Source organism: Lissotriton vulgaris, chromosome 11, assembly GCF_964263255.1.
Source record: "Lissotriton vulgaris chromosome 11, aLisVul1.2, whole genome shotgun sequence".
In the NCBI taxonomy this organism is placed as follows: Eukaryota; Metazoa; Chordata; class Amphibia; order Caudata; family Salamandridae; genus Lissotriton; species Lissotriton vulgaris.
In genome coordinates this window covers 483875839-483897213 of record NC_141699.1, presented here as the reverse complement: position 1 = coordinate 483897213, position 21375 = coordinate 483875839, and the positions used below count along the sequence as shown (strand labels likewise).

General features: G+C 45.6%; 15 non-coding genes across 15 annotated transcripts; all 15 read left to right on the top strand.

The window, feature by feature from the left end:
* Positions 1-1011: 1011 nt before the first annotated feature.
* On the top strand, positions 1012-1093 carry TRNAS-CGA (transfer RNA serine (anticodon CGA)). Its single transcript has one exon. It is a non-coding gene; the product is annotated as a tRNA-Ser (tRNA).
* Positions 1094-1636: 543 nt separating this feature from the next.
* TRNAS-CGA (transfer RNA serine (anticodon CGA)) lies at positions 1637-1718 on the top strand. The gene has a single exon. It is a non-coding gene; the product is annotated as a tRNA-Ser (tRNA).
* Positions 1719-2886: 1168 nt separating this feature from the next.
* On the top strand, positions 2887-2968 carry TRNAS-UGA (transfer RNA serine (anticodon UGA)). The gene has a single exon. It is a non-coding gene; the product is annotated as a tRNA-Ser (tRNA).
* Positions 2969-3512: 544 nt separating this feature from the next.
* Positions 3513-3594, top strand: TRNAS-CGA (transfer RNA serine (anticodon CGA)). Its single transcript has one exon. It is a non-coding gene; the product is annotated as a tRNA-Ser (tRNA).
* Positions 3595-4134: 540 nt separating this feature from the next.
* Positions 4135-4216, top strand: TRNAS-CGA (transfer RNA serine (anticodon CGA)). The gene has a single exon. It is a non-coding gene; the product is annotated as a tRNA-Ser (tRNA).
* Positions 4217-8127: 3911 nt separating this feature from the next.
* Positions 8128-8209, top strand: TRNAS-UGA (transfer RNA serine (anticodon UGA)). Its single transcript has one exon. It is a non-coding gene; the product is annotated as a tRNA-Ser (tRNA).
* A 543-nt stretch (positions 8210-8752) lies between these two features.
* TRNAS-UGA (transfer RNA serine (anticodon UGA)) lies at positions 8753-8834 on the top strand. Its single transcript has one exon. It is a non-coding gene; the product is annotated as a tRNA-Ser (tRNA).
* A 544-nt stretch (positions 8835-9378) lies between these two features.
* TRNAS-UGA (transfer RNA serine (anticodon UGA)) lies at positions 9379-9460 on the top strand. The gene has a single exon. It is a non-coding gene; the product is annotated as a tRNA-Ser (tRNA).
* Positions 9461-10629: 1169 nt separating this feature from the next.
* On the top strand, positions 10630-10711 carry TRNAS-CGA (transfer RNA serine (anticodon CGA)). Its single transcript has one exon. It is a non-coding gene; the product is annotated as a tRNA-Ser (tRNA).
* A 539-nt stretch (positions 10712-11250) lies between these two features.
* On the top strand, positions 11251-11332 carry TRNAA-CGC (transfer RNA alanine (anticodon CGC)). Its single transcript has one exon. It is a non-coding gene; the product is annotated as a tRNA-Ala (tRNA).
* Positions 11333-11876: 544 nt separating this feature from the next.
* Positions 11877-11958, top strand: TRNAS-CGA (transfer RNA serine (anticodon CGA)). The gene has a single exon. It is a non-coding gene; the product is annotated as a tRNA-Ser (tRNA).
* A 1167-nt stretch (positions 11959-13125) lies between these two features.
* On the top strand, positions 13126-13207 carry TRNAL-CAA (transfer RNA leucine (anticodon CAA)). Its single transcript has one exon. It is a non-coding gene; the product is annotated as a tRNA-Leu (tRNA).
* Positions 13208-18405: 5198 nt separating this feature from the next.
* Positions 18406-18487, top strand: TRNAS-CGA (transfer RNA serine (anticodon CGA)). The gene has a single exon. It is a non-coding gene; the product is annotated as a tRNA-Ser (tRNA).
* Positions 18488-19029: 542 nt separating this feature from the next.
* Positions 19030-19111, top strand: TRNAS-CGA (transfer RNA serine (anticodon CGA)). Its single transcript has one exon. It is a non-coding gene; the product is annotated as a tRNA-Ser (tRNA).
* Positions 19112-20903: 1792 nt separating this feature from the next.
* TRNAS-UGA (transfer RNA serine (anticodon UGA)) lies at positions 20904-20985 on the top strand. Its single transcript has one exon. It is a non-coding gene; the product is annotated as a tRNA-Ser (tRNA).
* Positions 20986-21375: the final 390 nt, after the last annotated feature.

Sequence of the window (21375 nt, the reverse complement as noted above, 5' to 3'; positions counted from 1 at the left end):
CTTCTTGTTACGCAATCCTCATCAAGTCACAGAGTTAAACGGCAAAAACTCAAACTAGATGTAAACATTGAGACAATTTCCACACCCAGGAAGTGTTTTGGACTCTTTCTGAGTACACTTAAGGGCCCGTTGCCACCGCCGTAATATAGGGAAACGAGGATAGAAATGTGCAGTGATTGATTACCGCTCATCGGTGCCCTGTCACTCACTTTGAGTGATGCGTATTGCTATTTTTATTAATTGTATGAAAGCATGCAAAATAAGTGAGGACAACAGGGCACTGCTGGTACGTGCCCCGTCCTTCTGTTACTTTATTTTTTATGTCTCGGCCTGACGTGAGTAGTGCATGGCTAGTATACGACAACTGTGACATCATACTCACGCAGCTGCGATGGCCGAGTGGTTAAGGCGTTGGACTTGAAATCCAATGGGGTTTCTCCGCGTAAGTTCGAATTCTGCTTGCAGCGTCAAGAGATTTTGCATGAACACCATTTGGTTTAGTTAACTAAATGTTTACTTCTTGTTACGCAATCCTCATCAAGTCACAGAGTTAAACGGCAAAAACTCAAACTAGATGTAAACATTGAGACAATTTCCACACCCAGGAAGTGTTTTAGAGAGCAGGTGCCTCGGAAGGGTTCGTAGTCTGGACCTGTCCTGCATGATCTAGACAAGTCATGAAAAGAGTAATTATTTTTTTATGAAGCGTGTCTTGTTTAGGCTTTTGGACTCTTTCTTAGTACACTTAAGGGCCCGTCACCACCGCCGTAATATAGGGAAAAGAGGGTAGAAATGCGCAATGATTGATTACCACTCATCTGTGCCTTTTCACTCACTTTGAGCGATGCATGTTGCTATTTTTATTAATTGTATGAAAGCATGCAAAATAAGTGAGGACAACAGGGCACTGCTGGTACGTGCCCCGTCCTTCTGTTACTTTATTTTTTGGTCTCGGCCTGACATGAGCAGAGTATGGCTCGTATACGACAACAGTGACATCATACTCATGCAGCTGCGATGGCCGAGTGGTTAAGGCGTTGGACTCGAAATCCAATGGGGTTTCCCTGCGCAGGTTCGAATCCTGCTTGCAGCGTAGAGTGATTTTGCATGAACACCATTTGGTTTAGTTAAGGAAATGATCACTTCTCGTTACGCAATCCTCATCAAGTCACAGAGTTAAATGGCAAAAACTCAAACTAGAAGTAAACATTGAGACAATTTCCACACCCAGGAAGTGTTTTAGAGAGCTGGTGGCTCAGAAGGGTTTGTAGTCTGGACCTGTCCTGCCTGATCTAGACAAGTCATGAAAAGAGTACTTTTTTTTTATGATGCATGTCTTGTTTAGGCTTTTGGACTCTTTCTTAGTATACTTAAGGGCCTGTTACCACCGCCGTAATATAGGGAAAAGTGGGTAGAAACATACAGTGATTGATTACCACTCATCTGTGCCCTTTCACTCACTTTGAGTGATGCATGTTGCTATTTTTATTAATTGTATGAAAGCATGCAAAATAATGAAGGACAACAGGGCACTGCTGGTACGTGCCCCGTCCTTCCGTTACTTTATTTTTTGGTCTCCGCCTGACATGAGCAGAGCATGGCTCGTATACGACAACTGTGACATCATACTCATGCAGCTGCGATGGCCGAGTGGTTAAGGCCTTGGACTCGAAATCCAATGGGGTTTCCCTGCGCAGGTTCGAATCCTGCTTGCAGCGTAGTGTGATTTTGCATGAACACCATTTGGTTTAGTTAAGGAAATGTTCACTTCTCCTGTCGCAATCCTCATCAAGTCACAGAGTTAAATGGCAAAAACTCAAACTAGATGTAAACATTGAAACAATTTCCACACCTAGGAAGTGTTTTAGAGAGCAGGTGCCTCGGAAGGGTTTGTAGTCTGGACCTATCCTGCCTGATCTAGACAAGTTACGAAATGAGTAATTTTTTTTATGAAGCGTGTCTTGTTTAGGCTTTTGGACTCTTTATGAGTACACTTAAGGGCCCGTTGCCACCGCCGTAATACATGGAAACGAGGGTAGAAATGTGCAGTGGTTGATTACCGCTCATCTGTGCCCTGTCACTCATTTTTAGTGATGCATATTGCTATTTTTATTAATTGTATGAAAGTATGCGAAATAAGTGAGGACAACAGGGCACTGCTGGTATGTGCCCCGTCCTTCCGTTACTTTATTTTTTAGGTCTCGACCTGACATGAGTAGCGCATGGCTCGTATACGACAACAGTGACATCATACTCATGCAGCTGCGATGGCCGAGTGGTTAAGGCGTTGGACTTGAAATCCAATGGGGTTTCCCTGTGTAGATTTGAATCCTGCTTGCAGCGGCATGAGATTTTGCATGAACACCATTTGGTTTAGTTAAGTAAATGTTCACTTCTCATTACGCAATCCTCATCAAGTCACAGAGTTAAACTGCAAAAACTCAAACTAGATGTAAACATTGAGACAATTTCCACACTCAGGAAGTGTTTTAGAGAGCAGGTGGCTCGGAAGGGTTCGTAGTCTGGACCTGTCCTGCCTGATCTAGACAAGTCATGAAAAGAGTACTTTTTTTTATGAAGCGTGTCTTGTTTAAGCTTTTGGACTCTTTCTGAGTACACTTAAGGGCCCGTTGCCACCGCCGTAATATAGGGAAACGAGGATAGAAATGTGCAGTGATTGTTTACCGCTCATCGGTGCCCTGTCACTCACTTTGAGTGATGCGTATTGCTATTTTTATGAATTGTCTGAAAGCATGCAAAATAAGTGAGGACAACAGGGCACTGCTGGTACGTGCCCCGTCCTTCTGTTACTTTATTTTTTATGTCTCGGCCTGACGTGAGTAGTGCATGGCTCGTATACGACAACTGTGACATCATACTCACGCAGCTGCGATGGCCGAGTGGTTAAGGCGTTGGACTTGAAATCCAATGGGGTTTCCCTGCGTAGGTTCGAATCCTGCTTGCAGCGTCATGAGATTTTGCATGAACACCATTTGGTTTAGTTAAGTAAATGTTTACTTCTTGTTACGCAATCCTCATCAAGTCACAGAGTTAAACGGCAAAAACTCAAACTAGATGTAAACATTGAGACAATTTCCACACCCAGGAAGTGTTTTAGAGAGCAGGTGCCTCGGAAGAGTTCGTAGTCTGGACCTGTCCTGCATGATCTAGACAAGTCATGAAAAGAGTAATTATTTTTTTGTGAAGCGTGTTTTGTTTAGGCTTTTGGACTCTTTCTTAATACACTTAAGGGCCCGTTACCACCACTGTAATATAGGGAAAAGAGGGTAGAAATGAGCAATGATTGATTACCACTCATCTGTGCCCTTTCACTCACTTTGAGTGATGCATGTTGCTATTTTTATTAATTTTATGAAAGCATGCAAAATAAGTGAGGACAACAGGGCACTGCTGGTACGTGCCCCGTCCTTCTGTTACTTTATTTTTTGGTCTCGGCCTGACATGAGCAGAGTATGGCTCGTATACGACAACAGTGACATCATACTCATGCAGCTGCGATGGCCGAGTGGTTAAGGCGTTGGACTCGAAATCCAATGGGGTTTCCCTGCGCAGGTTCGAATCCTGCTTGCAGCGTAGTGTGATTTTGCATGAACACCATTTGGTTTAGTTAAGGAAATGTTCACTTCTTGTTCGCAATCCTCATCAAGTCACAGAGTTAAATGGAAAAAACTCAAACTAGATGTAAACATTGAGACAATTTCCACACCCAGGAAGTGTTTTAGAGAGCTGGTGGCTCGGAAGGGTTTGTAGTCTGGACCTGTCCTGCCTGATCTAGACAAGTCATGAAAAGAGTACTTTTTTATGATGCATGTCTTGTTTAGGCTTTTGGACTCTTTCATAGTATACTTAAGGGCCTGTTACCACCGCCGTAATATAGGGAAAAGAGGGTAGAAACATGCAGTGATTGATTACCACTCATCTGTGCCCTTTCACTCACTTTGAGTGATGCATGTTGCTATTTTTATTAATTGTGTGAAAGCATGCAAAATAAGCGAGGACAACAGGGCACTGCTGGTACGTGCCCCGTCCTTCCGTTACTTTATTTTTTTGGTCTCCGCCTGACATGAGCAGAGCATGGCTCGTATACGACAACAGTGACATCATACTCATGCAGCTGCGATGGCCGAGTGGTTAAGGCGTTGGACTCGAAATCCAATGGGGTTTCCCTGCGCAGGTTCGAATCCTGCTTGCAGCGTAGTATGATTTTGCATGAACACCATTTGGTTTAGTTAAGGAAATGTTCACTTCTCGTTACGCAATCCTCATCAAGTCACAGAGTTAAATGGCAAAAACTCAAACTAGATGTAAACATTAAAACAATTTCCACACCTAGGAAGTGTTTTAGAGATCAGGTGGCTCGGAAGGGTTTGTAGTCTGGACCTATCTTGCCTGATCTAGACAAGTTACGAAATGAGTAATTTTTTTTATGAAGCGTGTCTTGTTTAGGCTTTTGGACTCTTTCTGAGTACACTTAAGGGCCCGTTGCCACCGCCGTAATATATAGAAACGAGGGTAGAAATGTGCAGTGATTGATTACCGCTCATCTGTGCCCTGTCACTCATTTTGAGTGATGCATATTGCTATTTTTATTAATTGTATGAAAGTATGCGAAATAAGTGAGGACAACAGGGCACTGCTGGTATGTGCCCCGTCCTTCCGTTACTTTATTTTTTAGGTCTCGACCTGACATGAGTAGCGCATGGCTCGTATACGACAACAGTGACATCATACTCACGCAGCTGCGATGGCCGAGTGGTTAAGGCGTTGGACTTGAAATCCAATGGGGTTTCTCCGCGTAGGTTTGAATCCTGCTTGCAGCGGCATGAGATTTTGCATGAACACAATTTGGTTTAGTTAAGTAAATGTTCACTTCTCATTACGCAATCCTCATCAAGTCACAGAGTTAAACTGCAAAAACTCATACTAGATTTAAACATTGAGACAATTTCCACACTCAGGAAGTGTTTTAGAGAGCAGGTGGCTCGGAAGGGTTCGTAGTCTGGACCTGTCCTGCCTGATCTAGACAAGTCATGAAAAGAGTACTTTTTTTATGAAGCGTTGTAGGAGAGTAGGGTCTGCTATCCTATGGTCACCCCAATTTTTGCTTTTTGCTTCACTGGTTTTCGACTTACTGGGGCTGTGGGCCTGCTAATCAGACCCCCAGCCTGCTGTTCTCTCTCTAAATTTATAATACATGTGCTATAGGTACATACCACAATTGGAAATGGACTCCTTGTCAGCCCCTGTACCATGCACTATAGGTGCTCAGGGCATAGGTGCCACCAAGGCCTACCAGGGGCTGAAGCATAGCTTTTGCCACCCCTGGCGGGTTCTTAAATTGACACAACTGGCTGATCACTCAGCTGGGGCAAGTGGGTGTAATCACCCCTTGCTTAGATATAGTATACCTATATCTAAACCTATATCTGGACACATATATAGCCTGTGAGTCACTCCTATGGAAGGCCTCATCAATCCTGGAGGCAGAGTGCGTGGTTTTATGTGAGATGGAGCTCTGGCACGAGCTGAGCCTGTCTGCAGCTGTCGGGAACAACTCCCTAAGCTGATCCGGGATAATGCCATACCATATACTCTTAAGCGCCTTATAATCCTCGCGGTTATATAGCAACTTTGGTTTGGCTTTATCAAAACATGTCGTGTAAGGTGTCATACGAATTGGAATACTACCCCCTCGCCAGTTCTGGCGACGGGGGTAGCATTCCACCCTTCTAGAGGGAGAAGACATGTTACTTTACTGAAACGCGGTTGATTTAAAATGAGCCTCAGATCCACAAAATGGATGCCCCTGCCACAGACACGGGTCTGGCCTCCTGCTGCTGACCGAAACCCGGCAGAGGAGGCCTGGACAAAGAGTTTCCTGTCACAGGGCGGTGTCAAACCACCCCAGACAGGAGATAGTGGATTGGAGTAGGGAGGTTTCAAAGAAACCAGACACTGCCTGGGGAGCACAAGGCTGCCCCTTGCAGGATCCGGCCAAACCGGTTCTGGGGCATCCCAGCCCCTGTCCCCGCGCGGCCAGGATCAAAGGAGAGGGGTGTAACCACCCCCTTCCTGGGTCCCACCCATAGGAGGGGACCTAGCAGGATGTCCAACCCCCTAGATTCGAATAAGAGGGGGAGCAGTCCCAACGGACTTCAGATCATCCTGAAGAAACATAAGAAACGAAATCTGGACCCTTCGACTTTCTACACGACGTGAGAAGACTGAAGAATCTCCCTTGTGGTCAAGGAGTGACCACCCTGTGCAAACAGGCACCATCCAGCCCTCGACCCTTGCTTTGTTGCAGTTCCCGCCGGAACTCGAGCGACAGAGATCGACGAGATCAAGCTTGCCTGCCTTCTACCTGCCCGATCCACAGTCCCTGCAGAGCTGAGACCCGTGGAGGCGACCGGAAGCGTGGGGCACGCCATCTTGAAAAGGCCACGAGACGCTGACCGTGCAGCCCACGAGTGACCCTCGAAGCTGTACACCGGGGTTTGAGAAGCCCCAGCCCCGAGCTCCACTTGCACCAAAGCTCACCCCTCCACACTCGACGAGTGCTGCGTGGGGCCCTTCTGCTTGTGTGCGCTCGACGCGTTGGCCCGGTCACTTGCCAGCTGGCTTGTGGCCCCTGTGCCGACGAAACTTGAAATACGACTTGCTTTTCTGGTTGCTCCAGATCTGCACCAGCTCCTGTGAAAAGGAGCACCCACTCTGACCCTCCTGGTTCGAGTGATAAGCAATCTCCCGGTCCTGCGTGGATTGCTTTTGCCAAGTGCTGTTTGCTGCAATCTTGAAGCCGACGGTGCTGACGGCGAGAGCCTACGTGGGACAGATCGTGACCTGCTCCTGGACGTCGCAGATGCCCCAGAGCCCACGTGACAGCGGAGAGAAGCCTATCGACAACCGCCTGATTGCGCCCGACATTGCCTGGTTCCGTCCTGGTTCCACCCTGGTCACTGCTGAGTGACCCAGACTCTGTCCCCTCTGCTTTCAGGTACTTTTCTACTTCGATCCACCCTTGGATCGCACCGGACACTTCTGCTTCACAGCGCCTGCAGCTGCAACAGCTTCAAGCACCAAGAACCTGCGTGACAGAACCCGACGCCACTTCGACCCTGTGCACCCACGGCCTGTGGGTGAGGTAACTTTGCAACGCCGGTGTCCTTACACTGGTACACACCTCTAGGGTCTGTGTCTAAAGTTTTGTGTTCCTAGGTTCAGCGGAAGTATCATTTAATTCACTTTATCCAACTTTTACGCACCATTGACTTTGCATTGGTGCGCGCCGCACTTTCCGTGCTGCACCCGTCTCCTGTGGGCTACTCCCGACTTCATCACTGCTAGTCCTGACTGCTCCCAGCGAATCTCTAGGCCCTAGGCCTAACCATTGTTCGATAAGTGTTCCTTATACCACTTTTTTAGTATATGGTTTGAGTGGCCACCCGCCCTCATCCATAATTGTGCAACTTTATATGTTTTACTGTGCTTTTGATTTAACGCTTGTGCCCCTTTCCTCATAAAGAGTACTGGGGAGTAATTTAGAAATAAATACATATATTTTTATAAATATATACTTGTGTGGTGTCCTTTCATTTGATTACAGGATTGTATGTGGTAAAACAGCTCGCTTAACACGACCTCTTAAGTTAAGCCTTTAAGGCTGCTTAGTCCATGCTACCACTAGGATAGCTTGTCTACAAGGTTGACTTACAACCTGACATCTTTGGGGTTTGTTTGGACTGATACCCAGTGGTTCCAGAATTGGAAACACTACATATCAGGCCAACTTCTCACAAGCGTGTCTTGTTTAAGCTTTTGGACTCTTTCTGAGTACACTTAAGGGCCCGTTGCCACCGCCGTAATATAGGGAAACGAGGATAGAAATGTGCAGTGATTGATTACCGCTCATCGGTGCCCTGTCACTCACTTTGAGTGATGCGTATTGCTATTTTTATTAATTGTCTCAAAGCATGCAAAATAAGTGAGGACAACAGGGCACTGCTGGTACGTGCCCCGTCCTTCTGTTACTTTATTTTTTATGTCTCGGCCTGACGTGAGTAGTGCATGGCTCGTATACGACAACTGTGACATCATATTCACGCAGCTGCGATGGCCGAGTGGTTAAGGCGTTGGACTTGAAATCCAATGGGGTTTCCCCGCGTAGGTTCGAATCCTGCTTGTAGCGTCTTGAGATTTTGCATGAACACCATTTGGTTTAGTTAAGGAAATGTTCACTTCTCGTTACGCAATCCTCATCAAGTCACAGAGTTAAATGGCAAAAACTCAAACTAGATGTAAACATTGAGACAATTTCCACACCCAGGAAGTGTTTTAGAGAGCAGGTGGCTCGGAAGGGTTCGTAGTCTGGACCTGTCCTGCCTGATCTAGACAAGTCATGAAAAGAGTACTTTTTTTTATGAAGCGTGTCTTGTTTAAGCTTTTGGACTCTTTCTGAGTACACTTAAGGGCCCGTTGCCACCGCCGTAATATAGGGAAACGAGGATAGAAATGTGCAGTGATTGATTACCGCTCATCGGTGCCCTGTCACTCACTTTGAGTGATGCGTATTGCTATTTTTATTAATTGTATGAAAGCATGCCAAATAAGTGAGGACAACAGGGCACTGCTGGTACGTGTCCCGTCCTTCTGTTACTTTATTTTTTATGTCTCGGCCTGACGTGAGTAGTGCATGGCTCGTATACGACAACTGTGACATCATACTCACGCAGCTGCGATGGCCGAGTGGTTAAGGTGTTGGACTTGAAATCCAATGGGGTTTCCCCGCGTAGGTTCGAATCCTGCTTGCAGCGTCATGAGATTTTGCATGAACACCATTTGGTTTAGTTAAGTAAATGTTTACTTCTTGTTACGCAATCCTCATCAAGTCACAGAGTTAAACGGCAAAAACTCAAACTAGATGTAAACATTGAAACAATTTCCACACCTAGGAAGTGTTTTAGAGAGCAGGTGGCTCGGAAGGGTTTGTAGTCTGGACCTATCCTGCCTGATCTAGACAAGTTACGAAATGAGTAATTTTTTTTTATGAAGCGTGTCTTGTTTAAGCTTTTGGACTCTTTCTGAGTACACTTAAGGGCCCGTTGCCACCACCGTAATATAGGGAAACGAGGATAGAAATGTGCAGTGATTGATTACCGCTCATCGGTGCCCTGTCACTCACTTTGAGTGATGCGTATTGCTATTTTTATTAATTGTATGAAAGCATGCAAAATAAGTGAGGACAACAGGGCACTGCTGGTACGTGCCCCGTCCTTCTGTTACTTTATTTTTTATGTCTCGGCCTGACATGAGTAGTGCATGGCTCGTATACGACAACTGTGACATCATACTCACGCAGCTGCGATGGCCGAGTGGTTAAGGCGTTGGACTTGAAATCCAATGGGGTTTCTCCGCGTAGGTTCGAATCCTGCTTGCAGCGTCATGAGATTTTGCATGAACACCATTTGGTTTAGTTAACTAAATGTTTACTTCTTGTTACGCAATCCTCATCAAGTCACAGAGTTAAACGGCAAAAACTCAAACTAGATGTAAACATTGAGACAATTTCCACACCCAGGAAGTGTTTTAGAGAGCAGGTGGCGCGGAAGGGTTCGTAGTCTGGACCTGTCCTACCTGATCTAGACAAGTCATGAAAAGAGTACTTTTTTTTATGAAGCGTGTCTTGTTTAAGCTTTTGGACTCTTTCTGAGTACACTTAAGGGCACGTTGCCACCGCCGTAATATAGGGAAACGAGGATAGAAATGTGCAGTGATTGATTACCGCTCATCGGTGCCCTGTCACTCACTTTGAGTGATGCGTATTGCTATTTTTATTAATTGTATGAAAGCATGCAAAATAAGTGAGGACAACAGGGCACTGCTGGTACGTGCCCCGTCCTTCTGTTACTTTATTTTTTATGTCTCGGCCTGACGTGAGTAGTGCATGGCTAATATACGACAACTGTGACATCATACTCACGCAGCTGCGATGGCCGAGAGGTTAAGGCGTTGGACTTGAAATCCAATGGGGTTTCCCTGCGTAAGTTCGAATTCTGCTTGCAGCGTCATGAGATTTTGCATGAACACCATTTGGTTTAGTTAACTAAATGTTTACTTCTTGTTACGCAATCCTCATCAAGTCACAGAGTTAAACGGCAAAAACTCAAACTAGATGTAAACATTGAGACAATTTCCACACCCAGGAAGTGTTTTAGAGAGCAGGTGCCTCGGAAGGGTTCGTAGTCTGGACCTGTCCAGCATGATCTAGACAAGTCATGAAAAGAGTAATTATTTTTTTATGAAGCGTGTCTTGTTTAGGCTTTTGGACTCTTTCTTAGTACACTTAAGGGCCCGTTACCACCGCCGTAATATAGGGAAAAGAGGGTAGAAATGCGCAATGATTGATTACCACTCATCTGTGCCTTTTCACTCACTTTGAGTGATGCATGTTGCTATTTTTATTAATTGTATGAAAGCATGCAAAATAAGTGAGGACAACAGGGCACTGCTGGTACGTGCCCCGTCCTTCTGTTACTTTATTTTTTGGTCTCGGCCTGACATGAGCAGAGTATGGCTCGTATACGACAACAGTGACATCATACTCATGCAGCTGCGATGGCCGAGTGGTTAAGGCGTTGGACTCGAAATCCAATGGGGTTTCCCTGCGCAGGTTCGAATCCTGCTTGCAGCGTAGTGTGATTTTGCATGAACACCATTTGGTTTAGTTAAGGAAATGTTCACTTCTTGTTCACAATCCTCAAGTTACAGAGTTAAATGGAAAAAACTCAAACTAGATGTAAACATTGAGACAATTTCCACACCCAGGAAGTGTTTTAGAGAGCTGGTGGCTCAGAAGGGTTTGTAGTCTGGACCTGTCCTGCCTGATCTAGACAAGTCATGAAAAGAGTACTTTTTTTTATAATGCATGTCTTGTTTAGGCTTTTGGACTCTTTCTTAGTACACTTAAGGGCCTGTTACCACCGCCGTAATATAGGGAAAAGTGGGTAGAAACATGCAGTGATTGATTACCACTCATCTGTGCCCTTTCACTCACTTTGAGTGATGCATGTTGCTATTTTTATTAATTGTATGAAAGCATGCAAAATAATGAAGGACAACAGGGCACTGCTGGTACGTGCCCCGTCCTTCCGTTACTTTATTTTTTTGGTCTCCGCCTGACATGAGCAGAGCATGGCTCGTATACGACAACAGTGACATCATACTCATATAGCTGCGATGGCCGAGTGGTTAAGGCGTTGGACTCGCAATCCAATGGGGTTTCCCTGCGCAGATTCGAATCCTGCTTGCAGCGTAGTGTGATTTTGCATGAACACCATTTGGTTTAGTTAAGGAAATGATCACTTCTCGTTACGCAATCCTCATTAAGTCACAGAGTTAAATGGCAAAAACTCAAACTAGAAGTAAACATTGAGACAATTTCCACACCCAGGAAGTGTTTTAGAGAGCTGGTGGCTCAGAAGGGTTTGTAGTCTGGACCTGTCCTGCCTGATCTAGACAAGTCATGAAAAGAGTACTTTTTTTTTATGATGCATGTCTTGTTTAGGCTTTTGGACTCTTTCTTAGTACACTTAAGGGCCTGTTACCACCGCCGTAATATAGGGAAAAGTGGGTAGAAACATGCAGTGATTGATTACCACTCATCTGTGCCCTTTCACTCACTTTGAGTGATGCATGTTGCTATTTTTATTAATTGTATGAAAGCATGCAAAATAATGAAGGACAACAGGGCACTGCTGGTACGTGCCCCGTCCTTCCGTTACTTTATTTTTTTGGTCTCCGCCTGACATGAGCAGAGCATGGCTCGTATACGACAACAGTGACATCATACTCATATAGCTGCGATGGCCGAGTGGTTAAGGTGTTGGACTCGAAATCCAATGGGGTTTCCCTGCGCAGGTTCGAATCCTGCTTGCAGCGTAGTGTGATTTTGCATGAACACCATTTGGTTTAGTTAAGGAAATGATCACTTCTCGTTACGCAATCCTCATCAAGTCACAGAGTTAAATGGCAAAAACTCAAACTAGATGTAAACATTGAAACAATTTCCACACCTAGGAAGTGTTTTAGAGAGCAGGTGGCTCGGAAGGGTTTGTAGTCTGGACCTATCCTGCCTGATCTAGACAAGTTACGAAATGAGTAATTTTTTTTATGAAGCGTGTCTTGTTTAGGCTTTTGGACTCTTTCTGAGTACACTTAAGGGCCCGTTGCCACCGCCGTAATATATGGAAACGAGGGTAGAAATGTGCAGTGATTGATTACCGCTCATCTGTGCCCTGTCACTCATTTTGAGTGATGCATATTGCTATTTTTATTAATTGTATGAAAGTATGCGAAATAAGTGAGGACAACAGGGCACTGCTGGTATGTGCCCCGTCCTTCCGTTACTTTATTTTTTAGGTCTCGACCTGACATGAGTAGCGCATGGCTCGTATACGACAACAGTGACATCATACTCACGCAGCTGCGATGGCCGAGTGGTTAAGGCGTTGGACTTGAAATCCAATGAGGTTTCCCTGCGTAGGTTTGAATCCTGCTTGCAGCGGCATGAGATTTTGCATGAACACCATTTGGTTTAGTTAAGTAAATGTTCACTTCTCATTACGCAATCCTCATCAAGTCACAGAGTTAAACTGCAAAAACTCAAACTAGATGTAAACATTGAGACAATTTCCACACTCAGGAAGTGTTTTAGAGAGCAGGTGGCTCGGAAGGGTTCGTAGTCTGGACCTGTCCTGCCTGATCTAGACAAGTCATGAAAAGAGTACTTTTTTTTATGAAGCGTGTCTTGTTTAAGCTTTTGGACTCTTTCTGAGTACACTTAAGGGCCCGTTGCCACCGCCGTAATATAGGGAAACGAGGATAGAAATCTGCAGTGATTGATTACCGCTCATCGGTGCCCTGTCACTCACTTTGAGTGATGCGTATTGCTATTTTTATTAATTGTCTGAAAGCATGCAAAATAAGTGAGGACAACAGGGCACTGCTGGTACGTGCCCCGTCCTTCTGTTACTTTATTTTTTGGTCTCGGCCTGACATGAGCAGAGTATGGCTCGTATACGACAACAGTGACATTATACTCATGCAGCTGCGATGGCCGAGTGGTTAAGGCGTTGAACTCAAAATCCAATGGGGTTTCCCTGCGCAGGTTCGAATCCTGCTTGCAGGGTAGTGTGATTTTGCATGAACACCATTTGGTTTAGTTAAGGAAATGTTCACTTCTTTTTCGCAATCCTCATCAAGTTACAGAGTTAAATGGAAAAAACTCAAACTAGATGTAAACATTGAGACAATTTCCACACCCAGGAAGTGTTTTAGAGAGCTGGTGGCTCAGAAGGGTTTGTAGTCTGGACCTGTCCTGCATGATCTAGACAAGTCATGAAAAGAGTACTTTTTTTTATGATGCATGTCTTGTTTAGGCTTTTGGACTCTTTCTTAGTACACTTAAGGGCCTGTTACCACCGCCGTAATATAGGGAAAAGTGGGTAGAAACATGCAGTGATTGATTACCACTCATCTGTGCCCTTTCACTCACTTTGAGTGATGCATGTTGCTATTTTTATTAATTGTATGAAAGCATGCAAAATAAGTGAGGACAACAGGGCACTGCTGGTACATGCCCCGTCCTTCCGTTACTTTATTTTTTTGGTCTCCGCCTGACATGAGCAGAGCATGGCTCGTATACGACAACAGTGACATCATACTCATGCAGCTGCGATGGCCGAGTGGTTAAGGCGTTGGACTCGAAATCCAATGGGGTTTCCCTGCGCACGTTCGAATCCTGCTTTTCTTTTTTTTTTTATTTTTTTTTATTTGTTAAGCGCAAACAGCTGCCCCAGCAACGGAGCGTCCCGGCGCTGATCCTAACCAGTACCTGAGGGGGGGGGGGGGGGGGGGGGGGGGAATCAGCAGAGGGGTTAGATGACAGTGAAAAGATGGGGTTTGAGTGCTTTTCGGAAAGCAATCAGATTGGAAAGGGCGCGGATGTGCGGAGGTAGGGAGTTCCAAAGCTTAGCACCTAGGACCTTAAAGGAGCGTCCGCCCTGTCTGCAGAGCTTAGTTCGGGGGACCATCACGAGGTGTTGTCCCAGAGAGCGCAGGTTGCGCTGGGGCGTGTATGGTACCAGGAGTGGGCGCAGGAGTTCAGGGCAGTCCGACTTGAGGATTTTAAATGCCATAGTCAATGTTTTGAATTGGATCCGTGATTCGATTGGCAGCCAGTGCAAATTTCGAATGGTGAGCCTGGCAGAGCACCTGCGTGGGAGCCCTACCACTGCTCTGGCGGCCGAGTTCTGGATTCGCTGCAGTCTTGCTAGTTCAGCTTTGTTTGCCCCCAAGAGCAGGACATTAGCGTAGTCCAGCCGGGCAAGGATCATGGCTTGCATAATGAGTTGGCGGGTCTTTGCGTCAAAAAAACCGAGTATGGGGTAAAGGCTCCTCATGAGACCCACACACGTGGATGCCACTTTCTTGGTGTGGGACTGAAAGCTAAGTGAGGGGTCGAGCCAAACACCAAGGTTTTTGACGACTTCTTTTGGCACGGGGGTGGGGCCAAGCACAGAGGGCCACCAGTGATGGTTCCAGAGGGAGGGGTTTTTTCCCAGGAGGAGGACCTCCGTTTTTCCGGCGTTAAGCTGAAGGCAGTTGAGTGTCATCCATTGTGCGACTGCCGCGAGGCCATCTCTGAATTTGGTTGCTGAGGGTGAGTGTTATGATCTGACTCGCGCCTCACTGTACTGACTCGGAGAGCAAACAACTACAGGGTCCAGAATGCTTAGCGGCATGGAGGAGGGAATAAAAGGGCCTAACTTCCTGTTTCCGGTGTCGGATATTCTGATTCGTGACCCGGCTGGGTTGTGACCTGCGTCGATCTTGTGTTCTTCGTGTGGATCCGTCCGTTTGCTGTTCTACTTGCTGGAGTGTTGTCTAACCCGGTGGGAATTGCCATAGACCGAGATCTGGTGTGTGCGTTCTTCGGCTTTCCGTTGGCGAGCCTCTCCATCGGCTCATGCGGAAGGCGCTCCATAGTTCATCTTGTGCGCTGCTTTCCCTGTATCTCCGTTGGCGAGCCTTAACATCGGCTCATGCGGAGGACAGGAATCGAAGGGTCCAGCGCTACATTAGTTTCCCCGTTTCCGTTGGCGAGCCTCTTTGCATCGGCTCTTGCGGAAACGGAATTGTTATAGCTTTATATTATAGTAACCCTATTCCGTTGGATAGCCTTATTGCATCGGCTAATGCGGAAAGGGTTTTTTCTCATCCTATTTAATCCTCTGTTGACCTCAGTTTCCTCGGGATCAGTATGTAGTTAAAAAGGCCCCCTTCAGATCTATCCAAACCCAGATTGCTATTAAAGCCGTGGGCTAAAGACGGATCAGATGAGGGCTGCAGGAACAAACGGGAAGGAAAGGAAGGGGACAGCAGGGAGGGAGAGCTGTAAGACAAAGAACAAATATATTGAAATCTGTTCTTATTCAAAGGTACATAATCAAGGTCGTGCATCTACTAGTTCCCTACCTGATAAATGAATAAAGGCTGCGATACTCAAAAGATACCTCTCGTCTTATGAGAACAGGCCTTGTCTGTATAACTGGGACCTCCCTTCTGTAATACACAAGTTGAACCAAGGTATGAAATGCCATGCACCAAAACTATCATGGAACAAATGGAACTGAAGGACTGAAACTTCACCTACCCTTAACTCCCTTTGTTCAGGTATTAAGTGGGGGTCTATGACCATGCCTTCTCAACAGCCATGTAGAAAACAAATAAAGGAAATGGGTTACGTCACCCTATTAATGTAAAGATCAACCAGTACCTTTGTAGTCTGGAGACACACGAACCCGCCTCCAAAAGGTTGAATGAATGTCGCCTCGGTTAACTCCACCAAGACTTCTTCTTCCTCAGCAATACTGACAAATTAACCCTCTGCAATAGCCGATGAAATAAGGCTCGCCAACAGAGGATTAAATAGGATGAGAAAAAACCCTTTCCGCATTAGCCGATGCAATAAGGCTATCCAACGGAATAGGGTTACTATAATATAAAGCTATAACAATTCCGTTTCCGCAAGAGCCGATGCAAAGAGGCTCGCCAACGGAAACGGGGAAACTAATGTAGCGCTGGACCCTTCGATTCCTGTCCTCCGCATGAGCCGATGTTAAGGCTCGCCAACGGAGATACAGGGAAAGCAGCGCACAAGATGAACTATGGAGCGCCTTCCGCATGAGCCGATGGAGAGGCTCGCCAACGGAAAGCCGAAGAACGCACACACCAGATCTCGGTCTATGGCAATTCCCACCGGGTTAGACAACACTCCAGCAAGTAGAACAGCAAACGGACGGATCCACACGAAGAACACAAGATCGACGCAGGTCACAACCCAGCCGGGTCACGAATCAGAATATCCGACACCGGAAACAGGAAGTTAGGCCCTTTTATTCCCTCCTCCATGCCGCTAAGCATTCTGGACCCTGTAGTTGTTTGCTCTCCGTGTCAGTACAGTGAGGCGCGAGTCAGATCATAACAGTGAGGGACCTTCTGAGAGTGTGATGACCAGCTGTGTGTCATCAGCGTAGTGTGATTTTGCATGAACACCATTTGGTTTAGTTAAGGAAATGTTCACTTCTCGTTACGCAATCCTCATCAAGTCACAGAGTTAAATGGCAAAAACTCAAACTAGATGTAAACATTGAAACAATTTCCACACCTAGGAAGTGTTTTAGAGAGCAGGTGGCTCGGAAGGGTTTGTAGTCTGGACCTATCCTGCCTGATCTAGACAAGTTACGAAATGAGTAATTTTTTTTATGAAGCGTGTCTTGTTTAGGCTTTTGGACTCTTTCTGAGTACACTTAAGGGCCCGTTGCCACCGCCGTAATATATGGAAACGAGGGTAGAAATGTGCAGTGGTTGATTACCGCTCATCTGTGCCCTGTCACTCATTTTGAGTGATGCATATTGCTATTTTTATTAATTGTATGAAAGTATGCGAAATAAGTGAGGACAACAGGGCACTGCTGGTATGTGCCCCGTCCTTCCGTTACTTTATTTTTTAGGTCTCGACCTGACATGAGTAGCGCATGGCTCGTATACGACAACAGTGACATCATACTCACGCAGCTGCGATGGCCGAGTGGTTAAGGCGTTGGACTTGAAATCCAATAGGGTTTCCCCGTGTAGGTTCGAATCCTGCTTGTAGCGTCATGAGATTTTGCATGAACACCATTTGGTTTAGTTAAGGAAATGTTCACTTCTCGTTACGCAATCCTCATCAAGTCACAGAGTTAAATGGCAAAAACTCAAACTAGATGTAAACATCGAGACAATTTCCACACCCAGGAAGTGTTTTAGAGAGCAGGTGGCTCGGAAGGGTTCGTAGTCTGGACCTGTCCTGCCTGATCTAGACAAGTCATGAAAAGAGTACTTTTTTTTATGAAGCGTGTCTTGTTTAAGCTTTTGGACTCTTTCTGAGTACACTTAAGGGCCCGTTGCCACCGCCGTAATATAGGGAAACGAGGATAGAAATGTGCAGTGATTGATTACCGCTCATCGGTGCCCTGTCACTCACTTTGAGTGATGCGTATTGCTATTTTTATTAATTGTATGAAAGCATGCCAAATAAGTGAGGACAACAGGGCACTGCTGGTACGTGTCCCATCCTTCTGTTACTTTATTTTTTATATCTCGGCCTGACGTGAGTAGTGCATGGCTCGTATACGACAACTGTGACATCATACTCACGCAGCTGCGATGGCCGAGTGGTTAAGGAGTTGGACTTGAAATCCAATGGGGTTTCCCTGCGTAGGTTTGAATCCTGCTTGCAGCGGCATGAGATTTTGCATGAACACCATTTGGTTTAGTTAAGTAAATGTTCACTTCTCATTACGCAATCCTCATCAAGTCACAGAGTTAAACTGCAAAAACTCAAACTAGATGTAAACATTGAGGCAATTTCCACACTCAGGAAGTGTTTTAGAGAGCAGGTGGCTCGGAAGGGTTCGTAGTCTGGACCTGTCCTGCCTGATCTAGACAAGTCATGAAAAGAGTACTTTTTTTTATGAAGCGTGTCTTGTTTAAGCTTTTGGACTCTTTCTGAGTACACTTAAGGGCCCGTTACCACCGCTGTAATATAGGGAAACGAGGATAGAAATGTGCAGTGATTGATTACCGCTCATCGGTGCCCTTTCACTCACTTTGAGTGATGCATGTTGCTATTTTTATTAATTGTATGAAAGCATGCAAAATAAGTGAGGACAACAGGGCACTGCTGGTACGTGCCCCGTCCTTCTGTTACTTTATTTTTTGGTCTCGGCCTGACATGAGCAGAGTATGGCTCGTATACGACAACAGTGACATCATACTCACGCAGCTGCGATGGCCGAGTGGTTAAGGCGTTGGACTCGAAATCCAATGGGGTTTCCCTGCGCTGGTTCGAATCCTGCTTGCAGCGTCATGAGATTTTGCATGAACACCATTTGGTTTAGTTAAGGAAATGTTCACTTCTTGTTCGCAATCCTCATCAAGTCACAGAGTTAAATGGAAAAAACTCAAACTAGATGTAAACATTGAGACAATTTCCACACCCAGGAAGTGTTTAAGAGAGCTGGTGGCTCGGAAGGGTTTGTAGTCTGGACCTGTCCTGCCTGATCTAGACAAGTCATGAAAAGAGTACTTTTTTTTATGATGCATGTCTTGTTTAGGCTTTTGGACTCTTTCATAGTACACTTAAGGGCCTGTTACCACCGCCGTAATATAGGGAAAAGTGGGTAGAAACATGCAGTGATTGATTACCACTCATCTGTGCCCTTTCACTCACTTTGAGTGATGCATGTTGCTATTTTTATTAATTGTATGAAAGCATGCAAAATAAGCGAGGACAACAGGGCACTGCTGGTACGTGCCCCGTCCTTCCGTTACTTAATTTTTTTGGTCTCCGCCTGACATGAGCAGAGCATGGCTCGTATACGACAACAGTGACATCATACTCATGCAGCTGCGATGGCCGACTGGTTAAGGCGTTGGACTCGAAATCCAATGGGGTTTCCCTGCGCAGGTTTGAATCCTGCTTGCAGCGTAGTATGATTTTGCATGAACACCATTTGGTTTAGTTAAGGAAATGTTCACTTCTCGTTACGCAATCCTCATCAAGTCACAGAGTTAAATGGCAAAAACTCAAACTAGATGTAAACATTAAAACAATTTCCACACCTAGGAAGTGTTTTAGAGAGCAGGTGGCTCGGAAGGGTTCGTAGTCTGGACCTGTCCTGCCTGATCTAGACAAGTCATGAAAAGAGTACTTTTTTTATGAAGCGTGTCTTGTTTAAGCTTTTGGACTCTTTCTGAGTACACTTAAGGGCCCGTTGCCACCGCCGTAATATAGGGAAACGAGGATAGAAATGTGCAGTGATTGATTACCGCTCATCGGTGCCCTGTCACTCACTTTGAGTGATGCGTATTGCTATTTTTATTAATTGTATCAAAGCATGCAAAATAAGTGAGGACAACAGGGCACTGCTGGTACGTGCCCCGTCCTTCTGTTACTTTATTTTTTATGTCTCGGCCTGACGTGAGTAGTGCATGGCTCGTATACGACAACTGTGCCATCATACTCTCGCAGCTGCGATGGCCGAGTGGTTAAGGCGTTGGACTTGAAATCCATTGGGGTTTCCCCGCGTAGGTTCAAATCCTGCTTGTAGCGTCATGAGATTTTGCATGAACACCATTTGGTTTAGTTAAGGAAATGTTCACTTCTCGTTACGCAATCCTCATCAAGTCACAGAGTTAAATGGCAAAAACTCAAACTAGATGTAAACATTGAGACAATTTCCACACCCAGGGAGTGTTTTAGAGAGCAGGTGGCTCGGAAGGGTTCGTAGTCTGGACCTGTCCTGCCTGATCTAGACAAGTCATGAAAAGAGTACTTTTTTTTATGAAGCGTGTCTTGTTTAAGCTTTTGGACTCTTTCTGAGTACACTTAAGGGCCCGTTGCCAACGCCGTAATATAGGGAAACGAGGATAGAAATGTGCAGTGATTGATTACCGCTCATCGGTGCCCTGTCACTCACTTTGAGTGATGCGTATTGCTATTTTTATTAATTGTATGAAAGCATGCCAAATAAGTGAGGACAACAGGGCACTGCTGGTACGTGTCCCGTCCTTCTGTTACTTTATTTTTTATGTCTCGGCCTGACGTGAGTAGTGCATGGCTCGTATACGACAACTGTGACATCATACTCACGCAGCTGCGATGGCCGAGTGGTTAAGGCGTTGGACTTGAAATCCAATCGGGTTACCCCACGTAGGTTCTAATCCTGCTTGCAGCGGCATTAGATTTTGCATGAACACCATTTGGTTAAGTTAAGTAAATGTTCACTTCTCATTACGCAATCCTCATCAAGTCACAGAGTTAAACTGCAAAAACTCAAACTAGATGTAAACATTGAGACAATTTCCACACCCAGGAAGTGTTTTAGAGAGCAGGTGCCTCGGAAGGGTTTGTAGTCTGGACCTGTCCTACCTGATCTAGACAAGTCATGAAAAGAGTACTTTTTTTTATGAAGCGTGTCTTGTTTAAGCTTTTGGACTCTTTCTGAGTACACTTAAGGGCCCGTTGCCACCGCCTTGATATAGGGAAACGAGGATAGAAATGTGCAGTGATTGATTACCGCTCATCGGTGCCCTGTCACTCACTTTGAGTGATGCATATTGCTATTTTTATTAATTGTATGAAAGCACGCAAAATAAGTGAGGACAACAGGGCACTGCTGGTACGTGCCCCGTCCTTCTGTAACTTTATTTTTTATGTCTCGGCCTGACGTGAGTAGTGCATGGCTCGTATACGACAACCGTGACATCATACGGACGCAGCTGCGATGGCCGAGTGGTTAAGGCGTTGGACTTGAAATCCAATGGGGTTTCCCCGCGTAGGTTCGAATCCTGCTTGCAGCGTCATGAGATTTTGCATGAACACCATTTGGTTTAGTTAAGTAAATGTTTACTTCTTGTTACGCAATCCTCATCAAGTCACAGAGTTAAACGGCAAAAACTCAAACTAGATGTAAACATTGAAACAATTTCCACACCTAGGAAGTGTTTTAGAGAGCTGGTGCCTCGGAAGGGTTTGTAGTCTGGACCTGTCCTGCCTGATCTAGACAAGTCATGAAAAGAGTGCTTTTTTTTATGAAGCGTGTCTTCTTTAAGCTTTTGGACTCTTTCTGAGTACACTTAAGGGCCTGTTGCCACCGCCGTAATATAGGGAAACGAGGATAGAAATGTGCAGTGATTGATTACCACTCATCGGTGCCCTGTCACTCACTTTGAGTGATGCGTATTGCTATT